At 44.2% G+C, this 15,263-nt stretch overlaps 1 pseudogene; it reads right to left on the reverse strand.

The window, feature by feature from the left end:
• Window positions 1-2,673: 2,673 nt before the first annotated feature.
• On the reverse strand, window positions 2,674-13,231 carry LOC135536770 (asparaginyl-tRNA synthetase-like; annotated as a pseudogene).
• Between the last annotated feature and the right edge of the window lie 2,032 nt (window positions 13,232-15,263).

The following is a 15,263-nucleotide window of genomic DNA, read 5'->3' on the forward strand; positions in this document are numbered from 1 at the left end:
TTTCAATTCCTCATCAATCCATGGAGCCTTAACAGTTCTAACAGTCAGTTCCTTAACAGGTTTTGTGTTTATCAATAATCAACAAATATTTTTAACATCATCCACATAGAGTCACAACAAAATGTTTTGTATGATCTCTTATGCACTATTTTAAGCCCAGCTGTTGGAACTTTGTCTTTCCTTATAGCCACTGTCTTGTGATCACTGCATCCAATGGGTTCAGATACAGCTTTTCGAACAGAGTTCTACAGTAGTAAAGATGTGATCGATACATGTAGATGATCCTGTTCCTGTAGTGTTTGTAAACACCCTGGTAGGCTGATTAATAATCTGAACCAGATTACAGGCACTGGTTACAGTGAGAAGCTTCCTGTTGAGTGGGTTGATTAATAATCTGAACCAGATTACAGGCACTGGTTACAGTGAGAAGCTTCCTGTTGAGTGGGTTGATTAATAATCTGAACCAGATTACAGGCACTGGTTACAGTGAGAAGCTTACTGTTGAGTGGGTTGATTAATAATCTGAACCAGATTACAGGCACTGGTTACAGTATGAAGCTTCCTCTTGAGTGGGTTGATTAATAATCTGAACCAGATTACAGGCACTGGTTACAGTGAGAAGCTTCCTGTTGAGTAGGTTGATTAATAATCTGAACCAGATTACAGGCACTGGTTACAGTGAGAAGCTTCCTGTTTAGTGGGTTGATTAATAATCTGAACCAGATTACAGGCACTGGTTACAGTGAGAAGCTTCCTGTTGAGTGGGTTGATTAATAATCTGAACCAGATTACAGGCACTGGTTACAGTGAGAAGCTTCCTGTTGAGTGGGTTGATTAATAATCTGAACCAGATTACAGGCACTGGTTACAGTGAGAAGCTTCCTGTTGAGTGGACAGCTTGATGAAAACCAGTCAATATTCAGGTCCCCAAGAAACTCCTCTGTTTACATCACATACACTATCAAACATTTCACCTATATTATATATTATTTAGATACAGACTGTTAGCACTTGGTGGCCTACAGCAACAGCCCAAAGGAAAAGGCTTTAGATAAGGCAGGTGAACCTGCAACCACGACACTTCAACAACACTTGACATAAGATATTCTCTAAGCATTACAGGGATATGGCTCTAATTATACAATACATTTGGAAATAACTCTGGAGCACTGTCAGAGTGACCATCGGGTCAATTCTTTGACCTCATGGTTTGTTGTTGCTCTGACATGCACTGTCAACTGTGGGACCTTATATAGTCAGGTGTGTGCCTTTCCAAATCATGTCCAATCAATTGACCTTACCACAGGTGGACTCCAATCAAGTTGTAGAAACATCTCAAGGATGATCAATGGAAACAGGATGCACCTGAGATCAATATGGAGTCTCATAGCAAATGGTCTGAATACTGATGTAAAACATATATTTCATACATATACATATATACACACACACACACACACACACACACACATACACACATACATACATACATACATACATACATACATACATACATACATATATATATATATATTTGCAAACACTTCTAAAATCCTGTTTTTGATTTGTCAATATGGGGTATTGAGTGTAGATTTTGAGGAAAAACATTTATTTGATACATTTTAGAATAAGCCTGTAATGTAATTTAAATGTGGAAAAAGTCAAAGGGTCTGAATAATAATTTTGAATAGTTGTTATTATTCATTGTATTTATTCCTCATGTCAATATTTATATTCTCTTCTTCATTGGTATCTTTAACTCTGCATTGCTGTTTACCAAGGACCAGTCAGTCAGCATTTCACTGTTAGTCTACACCTGTTGTTACCAAGCATTCCACTGTTAGTCTACACCTGTTGTTACCAAGCATTCCACTGTTAGTCTCCACCTGTTGTTACCAAGCATTCCACTGTTAGTCTACACCTGTTGTTACCAAGCATTCCACTGTTAGTCTCCACCTGTTGTTACCAAGCATTACACTGTTAGTCTACACCTGTTGTTACCAAGCATTCACTGTTAGTCTACACCTGTTGTTACCAAGCATTCCACTGTTAGTCTCCACCTGTTGTTACCAAGCATTCCACTGTTAGTCTACACCTGTTGTTACCAAGCATTACACTGTTAGTCTACACCTGTTGTTACCAAGCATTACACTGTTAGTCTACACCTGTTGTTACCAAGCATTACACTGTTAGTCTACACCTGTTGTTACCAAGCATTACACTGTTAGTCTACACCTGTTGTTACCAAGCATTCCACTGTTAGTCTACACCTGTTGTTACCAAGCATTCCACTGTTAGTCTACACCTGTTGTTACCAAGCATTACACTGTTAGTCTACACCTGTTGTTACCAAGCATTACACTGTTAGTCTACACCTGTTGTTACCAAGCATTACACTGTTAGTCTACACCTGTTGTTACCAAGCATTACACTGTTAGTCTACACCTGTTGTTACCAAGGACCCTTCAGTCAGCATTTCACTGTTAGTCTACACCTGTTGTCTACCAAGGACCCTTCAGTCAGCATTACACTGTTAGTCTACACCTGTTGTTTACCAAGCATTTCACTGTTAGTCTACACCTGTTGTTTACCAAGCATTTCACTGTTACTCCACACCTGTTGATTACCAAGCATGTGACATTTGATTTGGATTTGTAGAGGTGAGACATGACCCATAAGGCAACCTATTCCCTATACAGTGCACTACTACCCTATGGGTCCTGGTCAAAATTTGGGACACATTAAAGCTTGCGTAATCATGACACACACTTACACATTAAACCTCTTCTTCATCATTAGATCCACATAGTCCTAGGGAGAAACAGAGAAAACAGAATAATCTCTAGTTTAGGTCGATAGGGTGTGTGTGCGTGGGGGGGGGGGAGTTCAAGGTTCATTCAATATGTTCAGAGACTATATGCATGGTATTGCGTTTTAGATATTTTCTGGTGTCTCACCCTGTATCCAGGTGACACGTGTTTGTGATATAAAGCCACATCTTCAGGACAATGAGATAAGAGATGTTCTGTTGTAGACCTGAACAAGTCTTCCATCACCTGAAGAGGAAGGACACAATTTAATGCAGAGTCATTTAGTCAGGTCTAGGAGTTAATGCAGAGTCATTTAGTCAGGTCTAGCAGGAGTTAATGCAGAGTCATTTAGTCAGGTCTAGCAGGAGTTAATGCAGAGTCATTTAGTCAGGTCTAGCAGGAGTTAATGCAGAGTCATTTAGTCAGGTCTAGCAGGAGTTAATGCAGAGTCATTTAGTCAGGTCTAGGAGTTAATGCAGAGTCATTTAGTCAGGTCTAGCAGGAGTTAATGCAGAGTCATTTAGTCAGGTCTAGCAGGAGTTAATGCAGAGTCATTTAGTCAGGTCTAGCAGGAGTTAATGCAGAGTCATTTAGTCAGGTCTAGGAGTTAATGCAGAGTCATTTAGTCAGGTCTAGCAGGAGTTAATGCAGAGTCATTTAGTCAGGTCTAGCAGGAGTTAATGCAGAGTCATTTAGTCAGGTCTAGGAGGAGTTAATGCAGAGTCATTTAGTCAGGTCTAGAAGGAGTTAATGCAGAGTCATTTAGTCAGGTCTAGAAGGAGTTAATGCAGAGTCATTTAGTCAGGTCTAGGAGGAGTTAATGCAGAGTCATTTAGTCAGGTCTAGGAGGAGTTAATGCAGAGTCATTTAGTCAGGTCTAGGAGGAGTTAATGCAGAGTCATTTAGTCAGGTCTAGGAGGAGTTAATGCAGAGTCATTTAGTCAGGTCTAGGACACAAGTTAATGCAGAGTAATTTAGTCAATCAGGTCAAGAAGGAGACCATATATCAACACTGGATCAAACTGATGGGAACCAGCTGTTTCAAATCTCTCCTCGGGATCCCCAGACGTTTCACAATTTTGTTGAAACCCTGAACTAGCTCACCAGATCCAAGTAGTCAAGGTTTTAGATAATTAGTTGACAAGTTGAATCAGGTGTGCTAGCTCTGGAATAGTTCAAATACATGTAACGGCTGGGGGTTCTCGAGGAGAGGTTTGGAACAGCTGGGGTTCCAGAGGAGAGGTTTGGAACAGCTGGGGGTTCCCGAGGAGAGGTTTGGAACAGCTGGGGGTTCCCGAGGAGAGGTTTGGAACAGCTGGGGGTTCCCGAGGGAGAGGTTTGGAACAGCTGGGGTTCCGAGGAGAGGTTTGGAACAGCTGGGGGTTCCCGAGGAGAGGTTTGGAACAGCTGGGGTTCCCGAGGAGAGGTTTGGAACAGCTGGGGTTCCCGAGGAGAGGTTTGGAACAGCTGGGGTTCCCGAGAGAGAGGTTTGGAACAGCTGGGGGTCCCGAGGAGAGGTTTGGAACAGCTGGGGTTCCCGAGGAGAGGTTTGGAACAGCTGGGGGGTTCCCGAGGAGAGGTTTGGAACAGCTGGGGTTCCCGAGAGAGGTTTGGAACAGCTGGGGTTCCCGAGGAGAGGTTTGGAACAGCTGGGGGTTCCCGAGGAGAGGTTTGGAACAGCTGGGGGTTCCCGAGGAGAGGTTTGGAACAGCTGGGGTTCCGAGGAGAGGTTTGGAACAGCTGGGGGTTCCGAGGAGAGGTTTGGAACAGCTGGGGGTTCCCGAGGGAGAGAGGTTTGGAACAGCTGGGGTTCCCGAGGAGAGGTTTGGAACAGCTGGGGTTCCTGAGGAGAGGTTTGGAACAGCTGGGGTTCCCGAGGAGAGTTTTGGAACAGCTGGGGTTCCTGAGGAGAGGTTTGGAACAGCTGGGGTTCCAGAGGAGAGTTTTGGAACAGCTGGGTTCCAGAGGAGAGGTTTGGAACAGCTGGGGGTCCCGAGGGAGAGGTTTGAAAACCACTGCTCTAGTGACTGTGTGAAGGAGATCTCTGCCTCCACCATGTACAGTAGAGTATTACAAGATAGAAAGGTTTTATATAATGGGACTTATATTCCATACCTTCATTAGATCCTCGAGTGACTGTGTGAAGGAGATCTCTGCCTCCACCATGTAGAACTCAGCCAGGTGACGTCTGCTCTGAGAGTTCTCTGCCCGAACGTTGGTCCAAAAGTGTACACTCCAGGAAACGCCCTGGAAGAGACATAGGACACACAAACTATAAATACTGCATTCGTACAATACTCTCCCTGGATCTTATGAATGAGTGAGTGAATGAGTGAATGAGTGAGTGACCAAAAGACTGACTGAATGAAAGCATGGTACTGAGTTCCAGTATGTCCTCACCCAGCCATGACCTCCAGATGCAGCTGCCCAGAGACAGTCAGGTACGCTGGGACAGAGAAGAAGTGTTGGTGCCCTTCCTCATCCTGGTTCTTCTCCTGACCTGCAGGCTGAGGGAAGATAGAAGACACAGTAATCCTTCTCTTAAAAACAAGCAGATGTTCAAACGAAAAAGTCCCAAGTAGTGTCATCATTATGCTGAGGTTTTATTTACTGCGGCATTTTGTTGACGGACAGATCAGAATTTTAATTCTCTGACAGACAGATCAGAATTGTAATTCTCTGAGACAGATCAGAATTGTAATTCTCTGACAGACAGATCAGAATTGTAATTCTCTGACAGACAGATCAGAATTGTAATTCTCTGACAGACAGATCAGAATTGTAATTCTCTGAGACAGATCAGAATTGTAATTCTCTGAGACAGATCAGAATTGTAATTCTCTGAGACAGATCAGAATTGTAATTCTCTGAGACAGATCAGAATTGTAATTCTCTGACAGACAGATCAGAATTGTAATTCTCTGACAGACAGATCAGAATTGTAATTCTCTGACAGACAGATCAGAATTGTAATTCTCTGAGACAGATCAGAATTGTAATTCTCTGACAGACAGATCAGAATTGTAATTCTCTGACAGACAGATCAGAATTGTAATTCTCTGACAGACAGATCAGAATTGTAATTCTCTGAGACAGATCAGAATTGTAATTCTCTGACAGACAGATCAGAATTGTAATTCTCTGACAGACAGATCAGAATTGTAATTCTCTGACAGACAGAGCTCACCTCAACCTGGAAGAGCTCTCCTGCCCCTTCACAGTCATTAGAGGTGAGGACTGGGGTGTGGACCTGAATAAAGCCCTTCTCCTGCAACAACAACAACAACACATTATCATCCAGACTGGGGTGTGGACCTGAATAAAGCCCTTCTCCTGCAACAACAACAACAACACATTATCATCCAGACTGGGGTGTGGACCTGAATAAAGCCCTTCTCCTGCAACAACAACAACAACACATTATCATCCAGACTGGGGTGTGGACCTGAATAAAGCCCTTCTCCTGCAACAACAACAACAACACATTATCATCCAGACTGGGGTGTGGACCTGAATAAAGCCCTTCTCCTGCAACAACAACAACAACACATTATCATCCAGACTGGGGTGTGGACCTGAATAAAGCCCTTCTCCTGCAACAACAACAACAACACATTATCATCCAGACTGGGGTGTGGACCTGAATAAAGCCCTTCTCCTGCAACAACAACAACAACACATTATCATCCAGACTGGGGTGTGGACCTGAATAAAGCCCTTCTCCTGCAACAACAACAACACATTATCATCCAGACTGGGGTGTGGACCTGAATAAAGCCCCTTCTCCTGCAACAACAACAACAACACATTATCATCCAGACTGGGGTGTGGACCTGAATAAAGCCCTTCTCCTGCAACAACAACAACAACACATTATCATCCAGACTGGGGTGTGGACCTGAATAAAGCCCTTCTCCTGCAACAACAACAACAACACATTATCATCCAGACTGGGTGTGGACCTGAATAAAGCCCTTCTCCTGCAACAACAACAACAACACATTATCATCCAGACTGGGGTGTGGACCTGAATAAAGCCCTTCTCCTGCAACAACAACAACAACACATTATCATCCAGACTGGGGTGTGGACCTGAATAAAGCCCTTCTCCTGCAACAACAACAACAACACATTATCATCCAGACTGGGGTGTGGACCTGAATAAAGCCCTTCTCCTGCAACAACAACACATTATCATCCAGACTGGGGTGTGGACCTGAATAAAGCCCTTCTCCTGCAACAACAACAACAACACATTATCATCCAGACTGGGGTGTGGACCTGAATAAAGCCCTTCTCCTGCAACAACAACAACAACACATTATCATCCAGACTGGGGTGTGGACCTGAATAAAGCCCTTCTCCTGCAACAACAACAACAACACATTATCATCCAGACTGGGGTGTGGACCTGAATAAAGCCCTTCTCCTGCAACAACAAAAACACTGACATTATCACCCAGACTGGGGTGTGGACCTGAATAAAGCCCTTCTCCTGCAACAATGACATTTCACACTATTGGGTCATCTTGGATATTTTATTTTCACATTGTACTTTTCCGACATGTTTCCAGCACCAACGGTGATGAGAAGGCGAGCCAGACCAGACCAGCCCAGGCCAGGCCAGCCCAGGCCAGACCAGCCCAGCCCAGCCCAGACCAGCCCAGCAAAGCCTGGTTTGGGACAGTAATGTGAAAAGGATGAGTTGGTATAACAATGATATTCTATGAAAAGCCAACTGACATTTACTCCTGAGGTGCTGACCTGTTGCATCCCCGACAACCACTGTGATTATTATAATATCCACCCGGCACAGCCAGAAGAGGACTGGCCACCCCTCATAGCCTGGTTCCTCTCTAGGTTTAAAATCTCCACCCCTCATAGCCTGGTTCCTCTCCAGGTGTATAATCTCCACCCGGCACAGCCAGAGGAGGACTGGCCACCCCTCATAGCCTGGTTCCTCTCTAGGTTTATAATCTCCACCCCTCATAGCCTGGTTCCTCTCCAGGTGTATAATCTCCACCCGGCACAGCCAGAAGACGACTGGCCACCCCCTTATAGCCTGGTTCTCTCTCAGGGTTTATAATCTCCACCCGGCACAGCCAGAAGAGGACTGGCCACCCCTCATAGCCTGGTTCCTCTCTAGGTTTATAATCTCCACCCCTCAGAGCCTGGTTCCTCTCTAGGTTTATAATCTCCAACCGGCACAGCCAGTAGAGGACAGGCCACCCCTCATAGCCTGGTTCCTCTCTAGGTTTATAATCTCCACCCCTCAGAGCCTGGTTCCTCTCTAGGTTTATAATCTCCAACCGGCACAGCCAGTAGAGGACTGGCCACCCCTCATAGCCTGGTTCCTCTCTAGGTTTATAATCTCCACCCCTCAGAGCCTGGTTCCTCTCTAGGTTTATAATCTCCAACCGGCACAGCCAGTAGAGGACTGGCCACCCCTCATAGCCTGGTTCCTCTCTAGGTTTATAATCTCCACCCGGCACAGCCAGAAGAGGACAGGCCACCCCTTATAGCCTGGTTCCTCTCTAGGTTTATAATCTCCACCCGGCACAGCCAGTAGAGGACTGGACACCCTCATAGCCTGGTTCCTCTCTAGGTTTATAATCTCCACCCCTCAGAGCCTGGTTCCTCTCTAGGTTTATAATCTCCAACCGGCACAGCCAGAAGAGGACTGGTCACCCCTCATAGCCTGGTTCCACTCTAGGTTTCTAGAGTTTTTCCTAGCCACCGTGCTTCAACACCTGCCTTTGCTTGCTGTTTGGGGTTTTAGAAGGGCTTTATAAATACATTTGATTGATATTCTAGTCTCCTGGTCTAACATTGGTCTCATCTCACCTTGAAATATTGCTGTATTGCAGTGGTGGCTTCGCTGCGTATCCTCAGCAGGGAACTGAAGGCGTTGGTTCTACACCTCAGGTAAAGAGGAAACTGACGGATGTATTCTAGACCATGTTTCTCCTTGATCTTAAAGGGGAAGTCCTGACACAACAGAGCATGAGAAAGGTTCTATATTTACATTCTCCAACCGCATCTATCAGGTTCTATATTTACATTCTCCAACCGCATCTATCTGGTTATATATTTACATTCTCCAACCACATCTATCTGGTTCTATATTTACATTCTCCAACCGCATCTATCTGGTTATATATTTACATTCTCCAACCGCATCTATCAGGTTCTATATTTACATTCTCCAACCGCATCTATCTGGTTATATATTTACATTCTCCAACCACATCTATCTGGTTCTATATTTACATTCTCCAACCGCATCTATCTGGTTATATATTTACATTCTCCAACCGCATCTATCAGGTTCTATATTTACATTCTCCAACCGCATCTATCTGGTTATATATTTACATTCTCCAACCGCATCTATCAGGTTCTATATTTACATTCTCCAACCGCATCTATCTGGTTATATATTTACCACAGGGTTACATTCTCCAACCACATCTATCTGGTTATATATTTACATTCTCCAACCACATCTATCAGGTTCTATATTTACATTCTCCAACCACATCTATCAGGTTCTATATTTACATTCTCCAACCACATCTATCTGGTTCTATATTTACATTCTCCAACCACATCTATCAGGTTCTATATTTACATTCTCCAACCACATCTATCTGGTTCTATATTTACATTCTCCAACCACATCTATCTGGTTCTATATTTACATTCTCCAACCACATTTATCTGGTTATATATTTACATTCTCCAACCACATCTATCAGGTTCTATATTTACATTCTCCAACCACATCTATCTGGTTCTATATTTACATTCTCCAACCACATCTATCAGGTTCTATATTTACATTCTCCAACCACATCTATCTGGTTCTATATTTACATTCTCCAACCACATCTATCTGGTTATATATTTACATTCTCCAACCACATCTATCAGGTTCTATATTTACATTCTCCAACCACATCTATCAGGTTCTATATTTACCACAGGGTTACATTCTCCAACCACATCTATCTGGTTATATATTTACATTCTCCAACCACATCTATCTGGTTATATATTTACATTCTCCAACCACATCTATCTGGTTATATATTTACATTCTCCAACCACATCTATCAGGTTATATATTTACATTCTCCAACCACATCTATCAGGTTCTATATTTACATTCTCCAACCACATCTATCTGGTTATATATTTACATTCTCCAACCACATCTATCTGGTTATATATTTACATTCTCCAACCACATCTATCTGGTTATATATTTACATTCTCCAACCACATCTATCAGGTTCTATATTTACATTCTCCAACCACATCTATCTGGTTATATATTTACATTCTCCAACCACATCTATCTGGTTATATATTTACATTCTCCAACCACATCTATCTGGTTATATATTTACATTCTCCAACCACATCTATCAGGTTCTATATTTACATTCTCCAACCACATCTATCTGGTTATATATTTACATTCTCCAACCACATCTATCTGGTTATATATTTACATTCTCCAACCACATCTATCAGGTTATATATTCACCACAGGGTTACATTCTCCAACCACATCTATCTGGTTATATATTTACATTCTCCAACCACATCTATCTGGTTATATATTTACATTCTCCAACCACATCTATCAGGTTATATATTCACCACAGGGTTACATTCTCCAACCACATCTATCTGGTTATATATTTACATTCTCCAACCACATCTATCTGGTTATATATTTACATTCTCCAACCACATCTATCAGGTTATATATTCACCACAGGGTTACATTCTCCAACCACATCTATCTGGTCAGCCTGCAGTTCCACGTCCTGCTTGCGGCTGGGACTCGTGACCAGGCTTCCTGAGATCTCCACAGCGCTCCCAAACGTCAGCAGTCTGGAGAAGAAGAAACAACCAGGAAAGAACAGAGAAGTGATAATCAAGCCAATGAAAAATACTCATGACAGGTATAGTAATATATCACATAACTACACAAGTTACTTCACCCCAAAGGGAAGAGGGTACTATGGGCCCTGGTCTAAAGTAGTGCACTATACAGGGAAAAGGGTGCTATGGGCCCTGGTTTAAAGTAGTGCACTATACAGGGAAGAGGGTGCTATGGGCCCTGGTTTAAAGTAGTGCACTATACAGGGAAGAGGGTACTATGGGCCCTGGTTTAAAGTAGTGCACTATACGGGGAAGAGGGTGCTATGGGCCCTGGTTTAAAGTAGTGCACTATACAGGGAAGAGGGTACTATGGGCCCTGGTTTAAAGTAGTGCACTATACAGGGGAAAAGGGTGCTATGGGCCCTGGTCTAAAGTAGTGCACTATACATGGAAGCGGGTGCTATGGGCCCTGGTCTAAAGTAGTGCACTATACAGGGAAGAGGGTGCTATGGGCCCTGGTCTAAAGTAGTGCACTATACAGGGAAGAGGGTGCTATGGGCCCTGGTCTAAAGTAGTGCACTATACAGGGAAGAGGGTACTATGGGCCCTGGTTTAAAGTAGTGCACTATACAGGGAAGAGGGTACTATGGGCCCTGGTTTAAAGTAGTGCACTATACAAGGAAAAGGGTGCTATGGGCCCTGGTCTAAAGTAGTGCACTATACAGGAAGAGGGTGCTATGGGCCCTGGTCTAAAGTAGTGCACTATACAGGGAAGAGGGTGCTATGGGCCCTGGTTTAAAGTAGTGCACTATACAGGGAAGAGGGTGCTATGGGCCCTGGTCTAGTAGTGCACTATACAGGGAAGAGGGTACTATGGGCCCTGGTCTAAAGTAGTGCACTATACAGGGAAGAGGGTGCTATGGGCCCTGGTCTAAAGCAGTGCACTATACACGGAAGAGGGTGCTATGGGCCCTGGTCTAAAGTAGTGCACTATACAGGGAAGAGGGTGCTATGGGCCCTGGTCTAAAGTAGTGCACTATACGGGGAAGAGGGTACTATGGGCCCTGGTTTAAAGTAGTGCACTATACAGGAAGAGGGTGCTATGGGCCCTGTTTTAAAGTAGTGCACTTACAGGGAAGAGGGTACTATGGGCCCTGGTTTAAAGTAGTGCACTATACAGGGAAGAGGGTGCTATGGGCCCTGGTCTAAAGTAGTGCACTATACAGGAAGAGGGTACTATGGGCCCTGGTTTAAAGTAGTGCACTATACAGGGAAAAGGGTGCTATGGGCCCTGGTCTAAAGTAGTGCACTATACAGGGAAGAGGGTGCTATGGGCCCTGGTCTAAAGTAGTGCACTATACAGGGAAGAGGGTGCTATGGGCCCTGGTCTAAAGTAGTGCACTATACAGGGAAGAGGGTGCTATGGGCCCTGGTTTAAAGTAGTGCACTATACAGGGAAGAGGGTGCTATGGGCCCTGGTCTAAAGTAGTGCACTATACAGGGAAGAGGGTGCTATGGGCCCTGGTCTAAAGTAGTGCACTATACAGGGAAGAGGGTGCTATGGGTCCTGGTCTAAAATAGTACACTATACAGGGAAGAGGGTGCTATGGGCCCTGGTCTAAAGTAGTGCACTATACAGGGAAGAGGGTGCTATGGGCCCTGGTCTAAAGTAGTGCACTATACAGGAAGAGGGTGCTATGGGCCCTGGTCTAAAGTAGTGCACTATACAGGAAGAGGGTGCTATGGGCCCTGGTCTAAAGTAGTGCACTATACAGGGAAGAGGGTGCTATGGGCCCTGGTCTAAAGTAGTACTCTATACAGGGAAGTAGTATACTATACAGGGAAGACGGTGCTATGGGCACTGGTCTAAAGTAGTGCACTATACAGGGAAAGGGTGCTATGGGCCTGGTCTAAAGTAGTGCACTATACAGGGAAGTAGTACACTATACAGGGAAGAGGGTGCTATGGGCCCTGGTCTAAAGTAGTGCACTATACAGGGAAGAGGCCCTGGTCTAAAGTAGTGCACTATGTAGGGAAGAGGGTGCTATGGGCCCTGGTCTAAAGTAGTGCACTATGTAGGGAAGAGGGTGCTATAATAAAAGGGAGCCTACAGGTACGTCCTCACCTGTGGTTGAGCTCTGAGCTGGCCACTACCTGTAGAGACTGAAGGAGCTCCCGTCATTCACATGGAGGAACAGATTCTCCTTCTGGGGTCTCACGGAGCGAACCCAGCCCTAGCATATCAGACGGACGGTATATTACAGACTTTTTGTTGTTGAATTTTACCCCCAATTTCATAGTATCCAATTATTAGTAGTTACTATCTTGTCTCATCGCTACAACTCTCGGGAGAGACGGCGGTCGAAAGTCACGCGTCCTCCGAAACACAACCCAACCAAGCCGCACTGCTTCTTAACACAGCGCACATCCAATCCGGAAGCCAGCCGCACCAATGTGTCGGAGGAAACAACGTGCACCTGGTGACCTTGGTTAGAGTGCACTGCGCCCGGCCCGCCACAGGAGCGCTGGTGCGCGATGAGACAAGGATATCCCTACCGGCCAAACCCGAGCCTTAGACCACTGCGCCACCCGGGAGGCCACATTATAGACTTTGACCAGCCATAGGATATCAGGGGGACAGTGGTGACAAGTACTTAAAAGTAAAAATAGTAAAATAGTACTTTTATTTTAATATACTTCAGTCATTTTGGGGTATCTGTACTTTACTTTTGATATTCTGACAACTTTTACTTCACTACATTCCAAGAGAAAATAATGTACTTTCTACTCCATACATTTTCCTTGACACCCAAAATAACTCATTACATTTTGAATGCTTAGCAGGACAGTAACATGGTCCAATTCACACACACTGTAAATGATGTGTGTTGGAGTGTGACCTGGCTACCTGTATGTATAAATGATGTGTGTTGGAGTGTGACCCTGGCTACCTGTATGTATAAATGATGTGTGTTGGAGTGTGACCCTGCTATGTATAAATGATGTGTGTTGGAGTGTGACCCTGGCTACCTGTATGTATAAATGATGTGTGTTGGAGTGTGACCCTGGCTACCTGTATGTATAAATGATGTGTGTTGGAGTGTGACCCTGGCTACCTGTATGTATAAATGATGTGTGTTGGAGTGTGACCCTGGCTACCTGTATGTATAAATGATGTGTGTTGGAGTGTGATCCTGGCTACCTGTATGTATAAATGATGTGTGTTGGAGTGTGACCTGGCTACCTGTATGTATAAATGATGTGTGTTGGAGTGTGACCCTGGCTACCTGTATGTATAAATGATGTGTGTTGGAGTGTGACCCTGGCTACCTGTATGTATAAATGATGTGTGTTGGAGTGTGACCCTGGCTACCTGTATGTATAAATGATGTGTGTTTGAGTGTGACCCTGGCTACCTGTATGTATAAATGATGTGTGTGTTGGAGTGTGCTACCTGTATGTATAAATGATGTGTGTTGGAGTGTGACCTGGCTACCTGTATGTATAAATGATGTGTGTTGGAGTGTGACCCTGGCTACCTGTATGTATAAATGATGTGTGTTGGAGTGTGACCCTGGCTACCTGTATGTATAAATGATGTGTGTTGGAGTGTGACCCCTGGCTACCTGTATGTATAAATGATGTGTGTTGGAGTGTGACCCTGGCTACCTGTATGTATAAATGATGTGTGTTGGAGTGTGACCCTGTATGTATAAATGATGTGTGTTGGCTACCTGTATGTATAAATGATGTGTGTTGGAGTGTGACCCTGGCTACCTGTATGTATAAATGATGTGTGTTGGAGTGTGACCCTGGCTACCTGTATGTATAAATGATGTGTGTTGGAGTGTGACCCTGGCTACCTGTATGTATAAATGATGTGTGTTGGAGTGTGACCCTGGCTACCTGTATGTATAAATGATGTGTGTTGGAGTGTGACCCTGGCTACCTGTATGTATAAAAATGATGTATAAATGATGTGTGTTGGAGTGTGACCCTGGCTACCTGTATGTATAAATGATGTGTGTTGGAGTGTGACCCTGGCTACCTGTATGTATAAATGATGTGTGTTGGAGTGTGACCCTGGCTACCTGTATGTATAAATGATGTGTGTTGGAGTGTGACCCTGGCTACCTGTATGTATAAATGATGTGTGTTGGAGTGTGACCCTGGCTACCTGTATGTATAAATGATGTGTGTTGGAGTGTGACCCTGGCTACCTGTATGTATAAATGATGTGTGTTGGAGTGTGACCCTGGCTACCTGTATGTATAAATGATGTGTGTTGGAGTGTGACCCTGGCTACCTGTATGTATAAATGATGTATAAATGATGTGTGTTGGAGTGTGACCCTGGCTACCTGTATGTATAAATGATGTGTGTTGGAGTGTGACCCTGGCTACCTGTATGTATAAATGATGTGTGGAGTGTGACCCTGGCTACCTGTATGTATAAATGATGTGTGTTGGAGTGTGACCCTGGCTACCTGCTACCTGTATGTATAAATGATGTGTGTTGGAGTGTGACCCTGGCTACCTGTATGTATAAATGATGTGT

Source organism: Oncorhynchus masou, unplaced genomic scaffold (assembly GCF_036934945.1).
Source record: "Oncorhynchus masou masou isolate Uvic2021 unplaced genomic scaffold, UVic_Omas_1.1 unplaced_scaffold_6611, whole genome shotgun sequence".
Taxonomy (NCBI): Eukaryota; Metazoa; Chordata; class Actinopteri; order Salmoniformes; family Salmonidae; genus Oncorhynchus; species Oncorhynchus masou.